Raw genomic sequence first — 16,289 nt, forward strand, 5'->3', positions numbered from 1 at the left:
ATAGGCCTTCCTCTGACAGAAGCCATCTTAACCTAACTCCAGAGTGGACCAAAGTGGGAAGAAATCCTCCGTGAAATTTATTCTGGACAGTTTCTTTATTACCTTAAGTATACTTCCATGTTATACTTGTATAGTTATACTACTATTATTCTTGCAGTGTACTCAAGTTGTGCGTAGTAGGTGTTTCTGAGTGTAGTAGTGCAATATACACTAACCTGGTACAGCTGACTCTCTGCAAGGGCAGGTATAGGTAGGAATAGTTCGTGACGCCAGTGCCAAGTAAACGGTGGCACGCCGTTTGCGGATGCAGGAAATAATTTGAGGAAACGCGGTGTTAAACAGAACTTCAACTTTAGTAGGTTGCAGGCAGAGACAATATTGGAAACGCAGTTCCTCAGCATACAGTCGATTTTGCAATTCGGTCGATGCAGGCAATTCAGTACAGCAGGGTAATTACAGAGTGTAAAACACAGGATTCGCAGCACAGGAGCTAGCACTCTAATTCTGTCTGATCCTGGAATATAGCAATTCTTCACCAAGGCCCATTAACCTAAGTCTGGCTTTATATCCTTGATTATGGCTTTAATCAGTACCTCCTCTGTCTTTCTGAGTACCTCTTGCTTTCCTGATCTTTGCCTCTGTCTCTCTCAGCTTCTGGAAACTTCCTCAGGCTCTAGAAACTTCTGAGCTCTCCACAAGACTCCCTTTCACTTCCCTGTTTGGGCCTTATATAAACTAGGGCTCTCTAGCTCCCTCTAGCGACTAGAAGCTGGAATGACACCCCTGCAGGCCTGTCCATGCAAGTTTCACAGTAACAGGGAAATACATAACATTACATTACATGACAATTTATAAAACTGACATATACCAACTTCTCCATAATTAAGGAGGGACGACAGCACACCAAGTGACCTTTGGTAGTGACGGGTATTACAGTTCCCGTACACTACATACCCCACTGCTTTAAGCTGAGTACGCCCTCGTACTCCATCATGGGTCGCCCAACTGGAATCTCTACCTGAAATAGAAAATAGAGACATGCAGGCATACACTCATGTAATTCATCTGCATTTACATTACATCAGGTCCAATTGGCAAAGGTGCAGGGTAGTGACAAGGGGCGTCGTTCTCTTCTCTCAGGATAGTGAATGGAACGGGGGCGCTGACCTGGCACAGCGTAACATTAGAACCAGGATAGTCCATGACAACGAATAAGTCCATGATAAAACAGTAGAAAACGGTATAAAAGTTCTTGGAGGCTCAAATAACAAACATGAGTCCGTACCCAGGTTATTTCTTATTAATCACAGAGGCTCTCATGCGGTGGAGTCCATCTCTGGGCACAATACTTTTAAAAGAATAAGAATCTCAGAGGCTCAGGTACTTTTTGAGTCTGTCTCCGGGCACGGTTCCTTAGTAACAGGTTGCACAATAAAATGGACAGCAAAGACAAGTGCTGTAATACCCCTGATCAACCTGAAAAGGGGGTGAAGGGTAAAAGGTGCAACAAAGGAACAGGCACAACTTGGTGTGGGGTAACAAAAGCAGGCAGGAGGTCCTGGAAACAAACGTGGCCTTGCTGACTTTATGATTTCAGTGGTCAACACCTACCACTGGGCCGTGGACAAATTGGCAGCTGCAACAAAGGGCCAGCAACATAGGACTCCTGTCCTGGAAGGGTTAACATCACCTTCTGAAGAAATAAATCAAGGGCCTAGCAGGCTGATCACAGTGGCATATTGTAGCTACTTGGCTCTGCAGGGAGGTATCTTCTGTAGTATTCCTCTACAGGAGGATGGGCCCACATGACTGTATCAGGGGGTAGCTGCAGGGTAAAGGGGCCCCTAATAGGTATTGGCCCCATAGGCCTAGGGGTGAACCCTCTGGTGGACCGTGCCGGCCCTGGCATGATCACTGCAGGGTGTGACGTGCTTGGCACCGCCGCAGCAAGCGGTCCGGTGCTCTGGGTGCAGCAGTTTACGGCAATCGCGGGTCCGGTCTGGGGCACTGACGGAGCGGTGGCAACAGAAGGCGGTCGGTGGGTGGTGACAGGCACCCTTACCTCATCCTTCCTCGGCGGTGTCTGGATCCTGGCGGTGTATGTCTTGCGTAGCTCCCGCAACTTCTCCTCCAGCCGGACGATCTGCTCACCGATGCTCTCTGTGTCGGAGTCGCTGTTCTCTGCTGGCGCCGCCGGCGCAGGTACAGTCACCGATGACGCGGACTCGGCCTCTTCAGGTTCTGGCGATGCGTCTGGTCTCCGTCCCATCCGGATATTTTGAAAGGTAGCACTAAGTCCTTTTAACTGCTCCAGCTCCGATATTGTCTTCTCCCGACGAGGCAGCTCGGGGGAAGGATAGGGGCTCACCCATTTCTCCAACACGGTTGGCTGCCAGAAGACATTCGGCCCAATGAAGGAGCTCCGCTCCTGAAAGGCGTGATGGGCCGGCTCTGGAGAGCGTTCCGGTTCTCGCTCGCAGCCAGAGTAGTCTTCTCCTTCGTCTGCCTCCCAATCCTCAGGTCCTCGCTTCGGACGGGTCACAGCAGTCGCATAGGGGCCTCGCAGGCTCTCGGCAGGGGTGTACTCCACTTCCTCTCCCTCGCGGAGGCTGTGCTGGTACGAAGGGAGGTAGTCTCTCTTGACAGACCTGCGATTCACATAGAGGTCTCTGCCAGTAAGATAGTCCTGAATAAACCCGTAGCCACGGGATTTGTCAAACGACAGCACCACTCCCTTTCTCCTTTCCAGGCGGGGTTGGGTGTGCGTATGTCTTTCATGTATGGTCTTAGTTAGCTCCTCATACACGATCTTAGTCTTAGTATTCCGCTTGATAGCGGCCTCTCGGATCTCCGCCATCAGGGAAGACCATTTGAACGATGGCTGAAAAAAGTCCCTCCATGAGCCATAGTAGGGCTCGGGTTCCTTTTCCCTGGTGCGGCAGGCGGGTTGCTCCGGTCCCGGAGCGTAGGCCGGTGGAGCCTCCTCTGGCTCTACACCGGTGTCAGTCATCATGTCAATTACAGGTGCGGACGCTGCAGCAACACTCTGTTCACAATCCAACATGCTCGATCCTACTGAGGAGAGCGATAGGGACGCGTCAATTAAAGTAGCCAGCTCCTCCCATTGCACTGGGGAGCCGCCCCCCAGGTATTCCAGTATATGGAGGGCGGTGTCCATGCTGGCAGACATGCAAATGTCCAGATAAGCCGTGGCGTCTGCCCTTGACCTTCTTCCCGCCTTTTCCTCAGAAAGGCGCCAATTTTTCCCGCCTTTTCGGGATGAAGGTGACGCAGCAGTAAATTCAGCCAGCTCAGCGGCCATCTTTAGGTACAAACGCTGTCTGTTCACTGACAGCAAGCAGGAATGTTTAAAGTCCACAAAACCACACTCTAATGCGGCGATTTTCTTCCTCTGGGTAGCGCAACCCTGCACAGCGCTTTTTAGAGGTTTTTGGAACACTTTGGGTACGATTTTCAGTCCACAAAGTCCACTTTCATTAAACAGGAAAATTGTCACTTTGGTCACAGGGCACTTGTATAAGGCACAAAGTACACGCTTCTTGCACTAGAAAGCGTGCGTATCCTGTTCGTGACGCCAAAAGAGAAGTGCAGTGTACTCAAGTTGTGCGTAGTAGGTGTTTCTGAGTGTAGTAGTGCAATATACACTAACCTGGTACAGCTGACTCTCTGCAAGGGCAGGTATAGGTAGGAATAGTTCGTGACGCCAGTGCCAAGTAAACGGTGGCACGCCGTTTGCGGATGCAGGAAATAATTTGAGGAAACGCGGTGTTAAACAGAACTTCAACTTTAGTAGGTTGCAGGCAGAGACAATATTGGAAACGCAGTTCCTCAGCATACAGTCGATTTTGCAATTCGGTCGATGCAGGCAATTCAGTACAGCAGGGTAATTACAGAGTGTAAAACACAGGATTCGCAGCACAGGAGCTAGCACTCTAATTCTGTCTGATCCTGGAATATAGCAATTCTTCACCAAGGCCCATTAACCTAAGTCTGGCTTTATATCCTTGATTATGGCTTTAATCAGTACCTCCTCTGTCTTTCTGAGTACCTCTTGCTTTCCTGATCTTTGCCTCTGTCTCTCTCAGCTTCTGGAAACTTCCTCAGGCTCTAGAAACTTCTGAGCTCTCCACAAGACTCCCTTTCACTTCCCTGTTTGGGCCTTATATAAACTAGGGCTCTCTAGCTCCCTCTAGCGACTAGAAGCTGGAATGACACCCCTGCAGGCCTGTCCATGCAAGTTTCACAGTAACAGGGAAATACATAACATTACATTACATGACAATTTATAAAACTGACATATACCAACTTCTCCATAATTAAGGAGGGACGACAGCACACCAAGTGACCTTTGGTAGTGACGGGTATTACAGTTCCCGTACACTACATACTATTCTTATGGGGTTCCACACCCTGTTGCTCTACCTCTTAGAACACATATTCCATCTAAGTGTTCACATTCCCTAATCCACTGTTTCCCTAACGCCTCCCATACTAAGTGAGATACATCACTACTTGTGGTCACTTTTAGACCATTGTTATGTTATTGTTATTTATTAATCATTTTTTTTCTATGTTTTATCTTATTGTTTTGCAAGGTTACACAAAAAAGGTCTACCTCTATTTCCTCAAACAACTGAAACCAAAGATTCAAATCTACGTTCCCCACAATTACTATACGGTAACATTTGTGTACTTTACTATATCACTCACACACTACTAGTTAACCAACCCAGATCAGAAACCTTAGCATATTGCTTTAGAACTCAATATGGCCAGTAAAGGTATAAAAGTCTTTTCTGCAAATGTTAAAGGTCTTAATAGTCCATTTAAGCGTTCAGCATGTTGGAATGAAGTGAGGAAACAAAGAGCTGACATTATCTGTATTCAAGAGTCCCACCTTAATGAGGAGGACTCCTACAGATTTTCTCATCCCTCCTTTCCGCACACCTTTTTCTCACCAGCTTCAAAAAAAAGAAAAGGTGTGATTATAGGCTTCAAGAATTCTGTTGCTTTCCAGTGTCATAATACAATAATAGATGAAGAAGGTAGATATATTATCATTATATGTGACATAAACAATTCTAGATACACAATAGTTAATCTCTATGCTCCTAATGCTGATCAGATCAATTTTATCAAACGTACCGTCAAATTAGCTCAGGATTCTAAACAAGGTTCTCTATTGATTTGTGGCGACTTTAACATGTGTCCTGACTCCTCAATTGATAGGCTTCCCTCTCCTCCCCTCTCTCTTAAAAACTCACACCTCAGAGATTTCTTATTTCAAGAGGGTCTTCTGGATATTTGGAGGGTTCACCATGCCAATGAAAAAGATTTTACTTTCTTTTCACACCCACACAATACTTATTCTAGAATTGACCTCTTTGTATCAGATAAATGGCTCCTTCAAAAAGTGTTAGAGGTATCAATTTCTAATATAACGTGGTCTGACCATGCGTTTATTACTCTTACTCTAGACGACATGTATAGTAATAGAATATATTCCCCGTGGAGACTCAATAACTCCTTACTCCAAAATTCCTCTATACGCATAGAAGTTGAAAATTCACTAAAATAATATTTTAAATCCAACGACAATAATTTGGTATCAGATATCACATTGTGGAGTGCGCACAAGGCATTTATAAGAGGTGTACTGTTAAAACATGCAGCTATCCAAAAGAAAAATAGAAGGAAAACTCTAGATAAATTACTAGCTGATATCAAAACCCTGGAGGACTCTTCTAAGATTTCTTTAGATCCAAAAATTCTCAGCAAACTAAAAACAACCAGACACCATTTATACCTCCATCTTCGCGAAAAACATGAATTCCACCTACGTAAAGTCAAATCAGACCATTATTCTCAAGGTAATAAAGCATCAAAAATTTTAGCTAAAAGAATTTAAAAAAGAGAAATCAAATCAAGAATCCCTTTTTTATACGACAACCAGGACCAAAAATTATATAATCCCAAGCATATAGCAGAGGAATTTGCCAAATATTATGAAAATTTATACAATCTGGAAAAAGCATCTGACATTGTCCAACCAACTACTGAATATATTAATGACTTTCTTAATGACATCTCCCTTCCTTCCATAACATCAGCCCAAAGTCAAACCCTTAACTCTAAAATCACACACCTGGAAATATCTGAAGCAATTCATTCCCTCAAAAACAATAAATCTCCTGGCCCAGACGGACTTACAAACGAATATTATAAAAATTTCTCATACATTTTAAACCCCTTTTTGAATAGATCCTTCAATTTAATAGCAGAACAAAAGTCGATCCCCAAAGATATGTTAAATGCACTGATAATTACGCTCCCAAAACCAGGTAAACCTGCAGACAAACCGGCTAACTTCAGGCCTATATCATTACTAAACTCGGATATAAAGATATTTGCGAAAATTTTGGCAAAGAGATTATCTAGCATTCTTCCCACCTTAATAGCTAATGATCAAATTGGTTTTGTTCCCAACAGGCAATCATCAGATGGTACTAGGAGATTCATAGATCTTCTAGATGTGGCATATGCCACCCGAACGCCTTCTTTGCTCCTCTCCTTGGATGCGGAGAAGGCGTTTGATAGGATACATTGGAAATACATTCGTGCAACTTTGAAAAAGTTTGGATTTGGGGATTTTTTCCTATCCGCGGTAATGTCTTTATATTCTAATCCCAGCGCCTCTATTTACTCATCTAGTTTTTTGTCTGCTCCATTCAATATTAAGAATGGAACCAGACAAGGATGTCCCATGTCCCCTTTAATATTTGCCCTGGCAATGGAACCCTTTGCGGAACATATTAGAGCCTCCCCTCTTATTAAAGGGATAACGGTGGGAAACACAGATCACCGCATAGGTCTTTTTGCAGATGATGTGCTAATCTTAACATCAAACCCTGCTACTGCATTAAATGCTATTAACAATATAATTTTCAAATTTGGCAAAGCATCCTTTTATAAAGTTAATATCAACAAGTCTCAAATTCTTGACCTGGGTTTATCCCGAACTACCAAGCGTTTAATTTCCAACTCGTACAAATACCCCTGGGCTGAAGAGTCATTGACATATCTAGGCATCCAACTCGCATTCCCTACTAGCAAATTATTCAAAGTAAATTTTTGGCCGCTATATAATAAAATTAATGAATCCTTAAACAACCTAAGAATGGACTCACTTTCATGGTTAGGGAGAATAGCTGCAATTAAAATAATGATACTACCCAAAATTATTTATATGTTCCGTAATATCCCAATTGCGATTCCCAAAGGTTATATATCAAAACTACAAGCCTTAATCAACCGACACATTTGGGGGAAATTTAAACCCAGAGTGAAAGGACTTATCCTTCAAAAATCACTTAAAACAGGCGGCCTTAATGTCCCTTCTATTAAGCATTACTATGCCTCTTCTATACTTGATCAAATGAGATACTTGATTAAAAATGACATTTCTAAAAAATGGGTTTTACTTGAAAAAAATATAATGGGATCCCATGATTTAAGCTTACGGCTTTCTGCCACAGCGGTCTTTGGTATCAAACATATCTCTTCACTCTCAACCCTGAATGCAATTCATGGCATTTGGTATTCCATTGCTAGAATAGATAAATTAGTTACCACCTCAGTCTCCTCCCTACCTCTAGAAATTTGTGAGTTAGCCATGCCAGACCTACAGATTAAAAATTGGATTTCCTCGGGTATTACAGATATTGGTCAATTGAGAAATAATGACGTTTTTGTCGATTTTGCTTATCTACACAAAGAGTTCAACATCCCCAATTCAGACTTCTATAAATATCTAAGAATAAGACATTTACTTCAATCCCCAAGGAATTTTCACTTCACCTCACAAAACCATTCTCTAATGGATTGGATTCACATGACACATAGCTTAGATAAAGGTATCACTAAAGGTTATCAACTACTAAAAGAATCAAACACAAATCCTCTACAACATATCTTGGACATGTGGAATTCTGAGTTGGGTTCTGATCTCACAGAATCGGAGTGGACCGAAGTTTTTACCTCTGTATCTAAACTCTCCAAATGCTCAGACCATTTAGAAGGAGCAAGAAAAATACTATATAGATGGTATAGAACCCCTATTTATTTGAACAGAATTTTTCCCGAAATATCCCCAGCATGTTGGAGATGTGGTCATGCTTCTGGTACATATATACACATGTGGTGGGGCTGCCTAACAGTTAAATGTTTATGGAACTCAATATTTGAGTTCATATCTCATTTGGCAGGCTCCCCTATCACCCCCTCACCTAAGTTGGCTCTTTTATCTGTAGGCCTTATAGGACTTCCTCATCACTTTAGATCCATTGCCAGTCATTTAATATTTGCTACCCGTTTGAAAATTGCTGCCTGTTGGAAATCTGGTAATCTCCCTAATATCAAGAGAATTCTTAGAACGCTAGATAATTGCTGTTTATATGAGGGACTTTGGGCTTCGGCTAGGAACTCAAAATTTACCTTCCTAAAAAATTGGGACATGTGGCTAAATGACAATAACTGCAAAATCCCTCCTAATGCTTCTATTAGATTATAATATCATAGTTCTCTGTCTCGTTACCTGTATACTAGTATATTGCTAAGTATGTAAGTACCTGTAATGTCATTCCTTATTATTGGTATTAGATTATCTGTTTTATGAAGTGTAATTTCCTTTCTCAAAAGAAGTTTCACAAGTGCCTTAAATTATCTTTGTTACAACTTTGTACATGTGACTGTACTCATTCAGAATGTAACCTATTTTTATGAAAATATTAATAAAAATTATTGTTCAAAAAAAAAAAAAAAAAAACACTGTATGATCTCCAAAAAAAAAAAAAAAGATTTGGAACAGATAACTGCACTGCTGAGCAGCAAATATATTTTTTATTTTTGCGCTAATACCCGTCACAAAAGGCTTTACAACAGATAACTGCACCGCTGAGCAGCAAATATATATATATTTTTAAGCTAATAACGTCACAAAAGGATTTAGAATAGAAAACTGCGCCGCTGAGCGGCAAATATATGTTTTCTTTTTCTGCTAATACACGTCACAAAAGGTTTTACAACAGATAACTGCACTGCTGAGAGTCAAATACATTTTTTATTTTTCCGCTAATACAAGCCAAAAAAGTATTTTTAACAGATAACTACACTGCTAAGCGGCAAATATATTTATTATTTTTCCGCTAACACACGTCACGAAATTCTTTCGAACAGATAACTGCACCGTTAAGCGTCAAATATATATTTTTATTTTTCCAGAAATACACCCCACAAAAGGCTTTACAACAAAAAAACTGCAACACTATGTGGCAACTATATTTTTTTGTTTTTCAGCTAATACACGTCACAAAAGGCTTTACAACAAATAACTGCACCGCTGAGCAGCAAATATATTTTTTTATTTTCCGCTAATACACGTCACAAAAGGCTTTAGAACAGATAACTGCACTGCTGAGCAGCAAATATATTTTTTATTTTTCCGCTAATACACGTCACAAAAGGCTTTAGAAAATGAGCCGAAAAATATATTTTTCTTTTTCCGCTAATACACATCACAAAAGGCTTTACAACAGATAACTGCACAAATATAATTTTTCATTTTCCGCTAATACAAATAAAAAAAAAGGCTCAACAGATAACTGCACCGCTGAGCGGCAAATATTTTTTTTCTTTTTCCGCTAATACACATCACAAAAGGAATTAGAATTGAAATCTGCCACGTTGAGCGGCAAATATATATTTTTCTTTTTCCGCTAATACATGTCACAAAAGGCTTTACAGCAAATAACTGCTTCGCTGAGCGGCAAATATATTTTTTCTTTTGCCACTAATACACGTCTCAAAAGGCTTTACAAGAAATAACTGCACCGCTGAGCGGGAAATATATTTTCTTTTTCTGCTAATACTCTTCACAAAAGGCTTTAAAACAAATAACTGCTTCACTGAGCGGCAAATATATATTTTTCTTTTGCCACTAATACACGTCTCAAAAGGCTTTAAAACAAATAACTGCACCGCTGAGCAGCAAATATATTTTTTTGTTTTCCGCTAATACACGCCACAAAAGGCTTTAGAATAGAAATCTGCCATGCTGAGAGGAAAATATATTTTTTCTTTTTCCGCTAATACACGTCACAAAAGACTTTACAATAAATAACTGCACCGCTGAGCGGCAAATATATTTTCTTTTTCTGCTAATACTCTTCACAAAAGGCTTTAAAACAAATAACTGCACCACTGAGCAGCAAATATATTTTTTTGTTTTCCGCTAATACACGTCACAAAAGGATTTAGAACAGTTAACTGCACTGCTGAGCAGCAAATATATTTTTTATTTTTGCTCTAATACCTATTCACAAAAGGCTTTACAACAGATAACTGCATCGCTGAGCAGCAAATATATTTATATTTTTAAGCTAATATACGTCACAAAAGGATTTAGAATAGAAAACTGCGCCGCTGAGAGGCAAATATATGTTTTCTTTTTCTGCTAATACACGTCACAAAAGGTTTTACAACAGATAACTGCACTGCTGAGAGTCAAATACATTTTTTCTTTTTCCGCTAATACAAGCCAAAAAAGTATTTTCAACAGATAACTGCACCTAAGCGGCAAATATATTTATTATTTTTTCGCTAACACACATCACAAAATTCTTTAGAACAGATAACTGCACCGTTGAGCGTCAAATACAGTACAGACCAAAAGTTTGGACACACCTTCTCATTCAAAGAGTTTTCTTTATTTTCATGACTATGAAAATTGTAGATTCACACTGAAGGCATCAAAACTATGAATTAACACATGTGGAATTATATACATAACAAACAAGTGTGAAACAACTGAAAATATGTCATATTCTAGGTTCTTCAAAGTAGCCACCTTTTGCTTTGATTACCGCTTTGCACACTCTTGGCATTCTCTTGATGAGCTTCAAGAGGTAGTCCCCTGAAATGGTTTTCACTTCACAGGTGTGCCCTGTCCGGTTTAATAAGTAGGATTTCTTGCCTTATAAATGGGGTTGGGACCATCAGTTGCGTTAAGGAGAAGTCAGGTGGATACACAGCTGATAGTCCTACTGAATAGACTGTTAGAATTTGTATTGTGGCAAGAAAAAAGCAGCTAAGTAAAGAAAAACGAGTGGCCATCATTACTTTAAGAAATGAAGGTCAGTCAGTCAGCCGAAAAATTGGGAAAACTTTGAAAGTAAGGGCTATTTGACCATGAAGGAGAGTGATGGGGTGCTGCGCCAGATGACCTGGCCTCCACAGTCACCGGACCTTAACCCAATCGAGATGGTTTGGGGTGAGCTGGACCGCAGAGTGAAGGCAAAAGGGCCAACAAGTGCTAAGCATCTCTGGGAACTCCTTCAAGACTGTTGGAAGACCATTTCAGGGGACTACCTCTTGAAGCTCATCAAGAGAATGCCAAGAGTGTGCAAAGCAGTAATCGAAGCCAAATGTGGCTACTTTGAAGAACCTAGAATATGACATATTTTCAGTTGTTTCACACTTGCTTGTTATGTATATAATTCCACATGTGTTAATTCATAGTTTTGATGCCTTCATAGTCATGAAAATAAAGAAAACTCTTTGAATGAGAAGGTGTGTCCAAACTTTTGGTCTGTACTGTATATTTTTTCTTTTTCCAGAAATACACCCCACAAAAGTCTTTACAACAAAAAAACTGCAACACTATGTGGCAACTATATTTTTGGGTTTTTCAGCTAATACACGTCACAAAAGGCTTTACAACAGATAACTGCACTGCTGAGTGGCAAATATATATTTTCTTTTTCCGCTAATAAACATCACAAAATGCTTTACAACAGATAACTGCATCGCTATGCTGTGAGATTGTGGAACAGGTATTCCTGCATAATGTCTGTGTCTAAATTGTACTTAAACTGTCATTTGGCATTCCGGGCACTAGAGGCCACTGTTTTGCAGCTACAACTAGCACACTCTAGGATTTGCATATGTAAAGCAGGTGATGACTCATGCTGGCTGCTTCTGAGTGAAACAGGAAGTGTTGATCTGACATTATGGAAGGATTGTGCTGTGAGAGACTGAATCCGATTCCATCCTGGCTTGCGGATGTCCGGCAGTGAATGGCCGCGCAGAGGAAGAAGAGTAGCTGTCGTACCCTTACTGGATCCAGCTCTTTGTAAGAGAGATTGTCCCAGGAAGACTTTTTTCAGTGTGTGGACAGAAGCCTTATTACCAAGCAAGGCCGCACGGTTGCTGAGAGGTTGGTGGTCATCCCAGGTAAGCGTCATCCTCGGGACCAGAACGGACGCAATTCAGTGCACCTGGTTACTGATTATATGATACTGTGTGGCGCCTGAAGTAACAGAGACTACCCTAGGCCTTGTATTAGTTAGATAGCTAGGGTTATATCTTTTGTTAGGCCTTACTGTACTGGACTGCAGCGCAGTAATTGACTTGCAGGCTCTGCTGCGTCTGCCACCGGTTAGGTGTGTCCAATATAGCAGCACAGCACGACTTGTAGGCTCTGCTGTGTGCGCCAACGGGCTAGGCCTGTCCCTCGTACAGGGACGGTGACTGTGGGCCTGGGGTATTACTGTATTTCTGTTTGTACTTGTGTTATTACTATTTCCGAAGAAAAGTTTCTGTTCTTGCATATAAAGCTGGTGTCAGTGTCGCTTTCCTTGTCGGTGACTTTGCTGTATCTTGGGGAGCCCACCCCGGCTTACAGAGCGGCAAATATATATTTTCTTTTTCCGCTAATATAAGCCAAAATAGGCTTTACAACAGATAACTGCCCCACTGAGAGGCAAATATATTATTTCTTTTTCAGCTAGCACACGTCACAAAAGTCTTTACAAGAAATAATTTCACACCTGAGCGTCAAATATATTTTTCCTTTTTCCGCTAATACATGTCACAACATGATTTACAACAGATGACTGCACAGCTAAGCGGCAAAAATATTTTTTCTTTTTCCGCTAATAAACATCACAAAAGGCTTTACAACAGATAAATGCACCACTGAGCAGCAAATATATATTTTCTTTTGCCTTTAATACACGTCACAAAAGGCTTTAGAACAGATAACTGCCCCATTGAGAGGCAAATATATATTTTTCTTTTTCCGCTAATACACGTCACAAAAGGTTTTACAAAAAATAACTCTCCGGCTGAGCGGCAAATATTTTTTTTCTTTTGCCACTAATACACCTCACAAAAGGCTTTAGAACAGATAATTGCACGGCTGAGCGGCAAATATAGTTTTTCTTTTTCCGCTAATACACACCACAAAATGCTTTACAACAGGTAACTGCACCGCTGGGCGGCAAATATATTTTTTATTTTTCCTCTAATACACGCCACAAAGGCTTTAGAACAGATAGCTGTCCTAATGAGAGGCAAATATATATTTTCTTTTTCAGCTAGTACACGTCACAAAAGGCTTTACACTAAATAATTGCACCACTGAGCGTCAAATATATTTTTCCTTTTTCCGCAAATTCACGTCACAAAAGACTTTAAAACAAATAACTGCATTGCTGAGTGGCAAATATATTTGTTCTTTTTCCGCTAAGAAACGTCACAAAAGGCTTTACAACAGATAAATGCACAGCTGAGCGTCAAATATATATATTTTTTTCCGCTAATACACATCACAAAAGGATTTAGAACAAAAAATTGCACTGCTTAGAGGCAAAAATATTTTTCTTTTTCCGCTAATAAACATCACAAAAGCCTTTACAACAGAAAAATGCACAGCAGAGCGGCAAATAAATGTTTTTCTTTTTTTGCTAATACAAGCCAAAAAAGGCTTTAGAACAGATAACTGCACCGCTAAGTGGCAAAATTTAATTTTTTTCCCCAATAATGCACATCACAAAAGACTTTAGAACAGCTAACTGCACCGCTGAGCGGCAAATATATTTCTTCCTTTTGCCACTATTACACGTCACAAAAAGACTTTACAAGAAATAACAGCACTGCTAAGAGGCAAATATATATTTTTGTTTTTCCGCTAATACAAGCAAAAAATGCTTTACAACATATAACTGCCCAGCTGGGAGTCAAATATATATTTTTCTTTTTCCGCTAATACACGTCACAAAGGCTTAACAAGAAATAACTGCACCGCCGAGCGGCAAATATATTTTTTCTTTTTCCGCTAATACAAGTCACAAAAGGCTTTAAAACAAATAACTGCAAGGCTGAGTGGCAAATATATTTTTTCTTTTGCCACTAATACACATCACAAAAGGATTTACAACAAATAACTGCACCGCAGATCAGCATATATATTTTTTCTTTTGCAACTAATACACTTCACAAAAGGCTTTGGAACACATAACTGCACGGCTGAGATGCAAATATATATTTTCTTTTTCTGCTAATACATGTCACAAAAGGCTTTAGAACAGATAACTGTGACGCCGGGCGGCATATATATTTTTTCTTTTGCCACTAATATACATCAGAAAAGGCTTTAGAACAGATAACTGCCCGGCTGAGATGCAAATATATTTTTCTTTTTCCGCTAATACACATCACAAAAGACTTTGCAACAAATAACTGCACCGCTTAGCGGCATATATGTATATTTTCTTTTACCACTAATATACATCACAAAAGGCTTTAGAACAGAAAACTGCCCAGCTGAGCGGCAAATATATTTTTTTCTTTTTATGATAATACATGTCACAAAAGGCTTTACATCAAATAACTGCACTGCTGAGAGGCAAATATATTTTTTCTTTTTCTGCTAATACACGACACAAAAGGCTTTACAACAAATAACTGCCCTGCCGAGCTGCAAATATATATTTTTCTTTTTCTGCTAATACAAGCCTAAAAAGGCTTTACAACAGATAATTGCCCCGCTGAGCTACAAATATATTTTTTCCTTTTCCGCTAAAACAAGCCACAAAAGGCTTTACAACAGATAACTGCACCGTTGAGTGGCAAATATATTTTTTCTTTTTACTCTAAAACACGTCACAAAAGGCTTTACAACAGATAACTGCACCGCTGAGCAACAAATATATTTTTCTTTTTCCGCTAATACACGTCACAAATGGCTTTAAAAATAATAACTGCACTGCTGAGCGACAAATATATTTTTCCTTTTTCCACTAATACACGTCACAAAAGGCTTCACAACAGATAACTGCACCGCTGAGTGACATATATTTTTTCTTTTGCCACAGATACACGTCGCAAAAGAATTTACAACAGCTAACAGCATCGCTGAACGGCAAATATATTTTTTTCTTTTGCCACTATTACACGTCACAAAAGGCTTTACAATAAATAACAGTACTGCTGAGAGGCAAATATATATTTTTCTTTTTCCGCTAATAGAAGCAAAAAAATGCCTTACAACAAATAATTGCCCCACAGAGAGGCAAATATATTTTTTCTTTTTCCGCTAATACACGTCACAAAAGGCTTTACAAGAAATAACTGCACCGCTGAGCGGCAAATATATATATATTTTTTCTGCTAATATACGTCACAAAAGGCTTTAAAACAAATACCTACACCACTGAGCGGGAAATATATTTTTTCTTATGCCACTAATACATGTCACAAAAGGCTTTGCAAGAAATAACTGCACCGCTGAGCAGCAACTTTATTTTTTCTTTTGCCACTAATACACCTCACAAAGAGGCTTTAGAACAGATAACTGCACTGCTGAAAGGCAAATAAATGTTTTTTTTCTGCTAATACACGTCACAAAAGGCTTTAAAACAGATAACTGCACCGCTAAGCGGCAAATATATTTTTTCTTTTTCCGCTAATACAAGCAATAAATGCTTTACAACAGATAATTGCCCTGCAGAGAGGCAAATATATTTTTTTCTTTTTACTCTAAAACACGTCACAAAAGGCTTTACAACAGATAACTGTACCGCTGAGCAACAAATATATTTTTCTTTTTCCGCTAATACACGTCACAAATGGCTTTAAAACAAATAACTGCACTGCTGAGCGACAAGTATATTTTTCCATTTTCCGCTAATACACGTCACAAAAGGCTTTACAACAAAAAACTGCACTGCTGAGCAGCCAATATATTTTTTCTTTTGCCACTAATACACGTCACAAAAGGCTTCACAACAGATAACTGCACCGCTGAGCGACATATATTTTTTCTTTTGCCACAGATACACGTCACAAAAGACTTTAGAACAGCTAACTGCATCGCTGAACTGCAAATATATTTTTTCTTTTTATGATAATACATGTCACAAAAGGCTTTA

The sequence above is a fragment of the Bufo bufo genome, chromosome 5 (genome assembly GCF_905171765.1).
Source record: "Bufo bufo chromosome 5, aBufBuf1.1, whole genome shotgun sequence".
In the NCBI taxonomy this organism is placed as follows: Eukaryota; Metazoa; Chordata; class Amphibia; order Anura; family Bufonidae; genus Bufo; species Bufo bufo.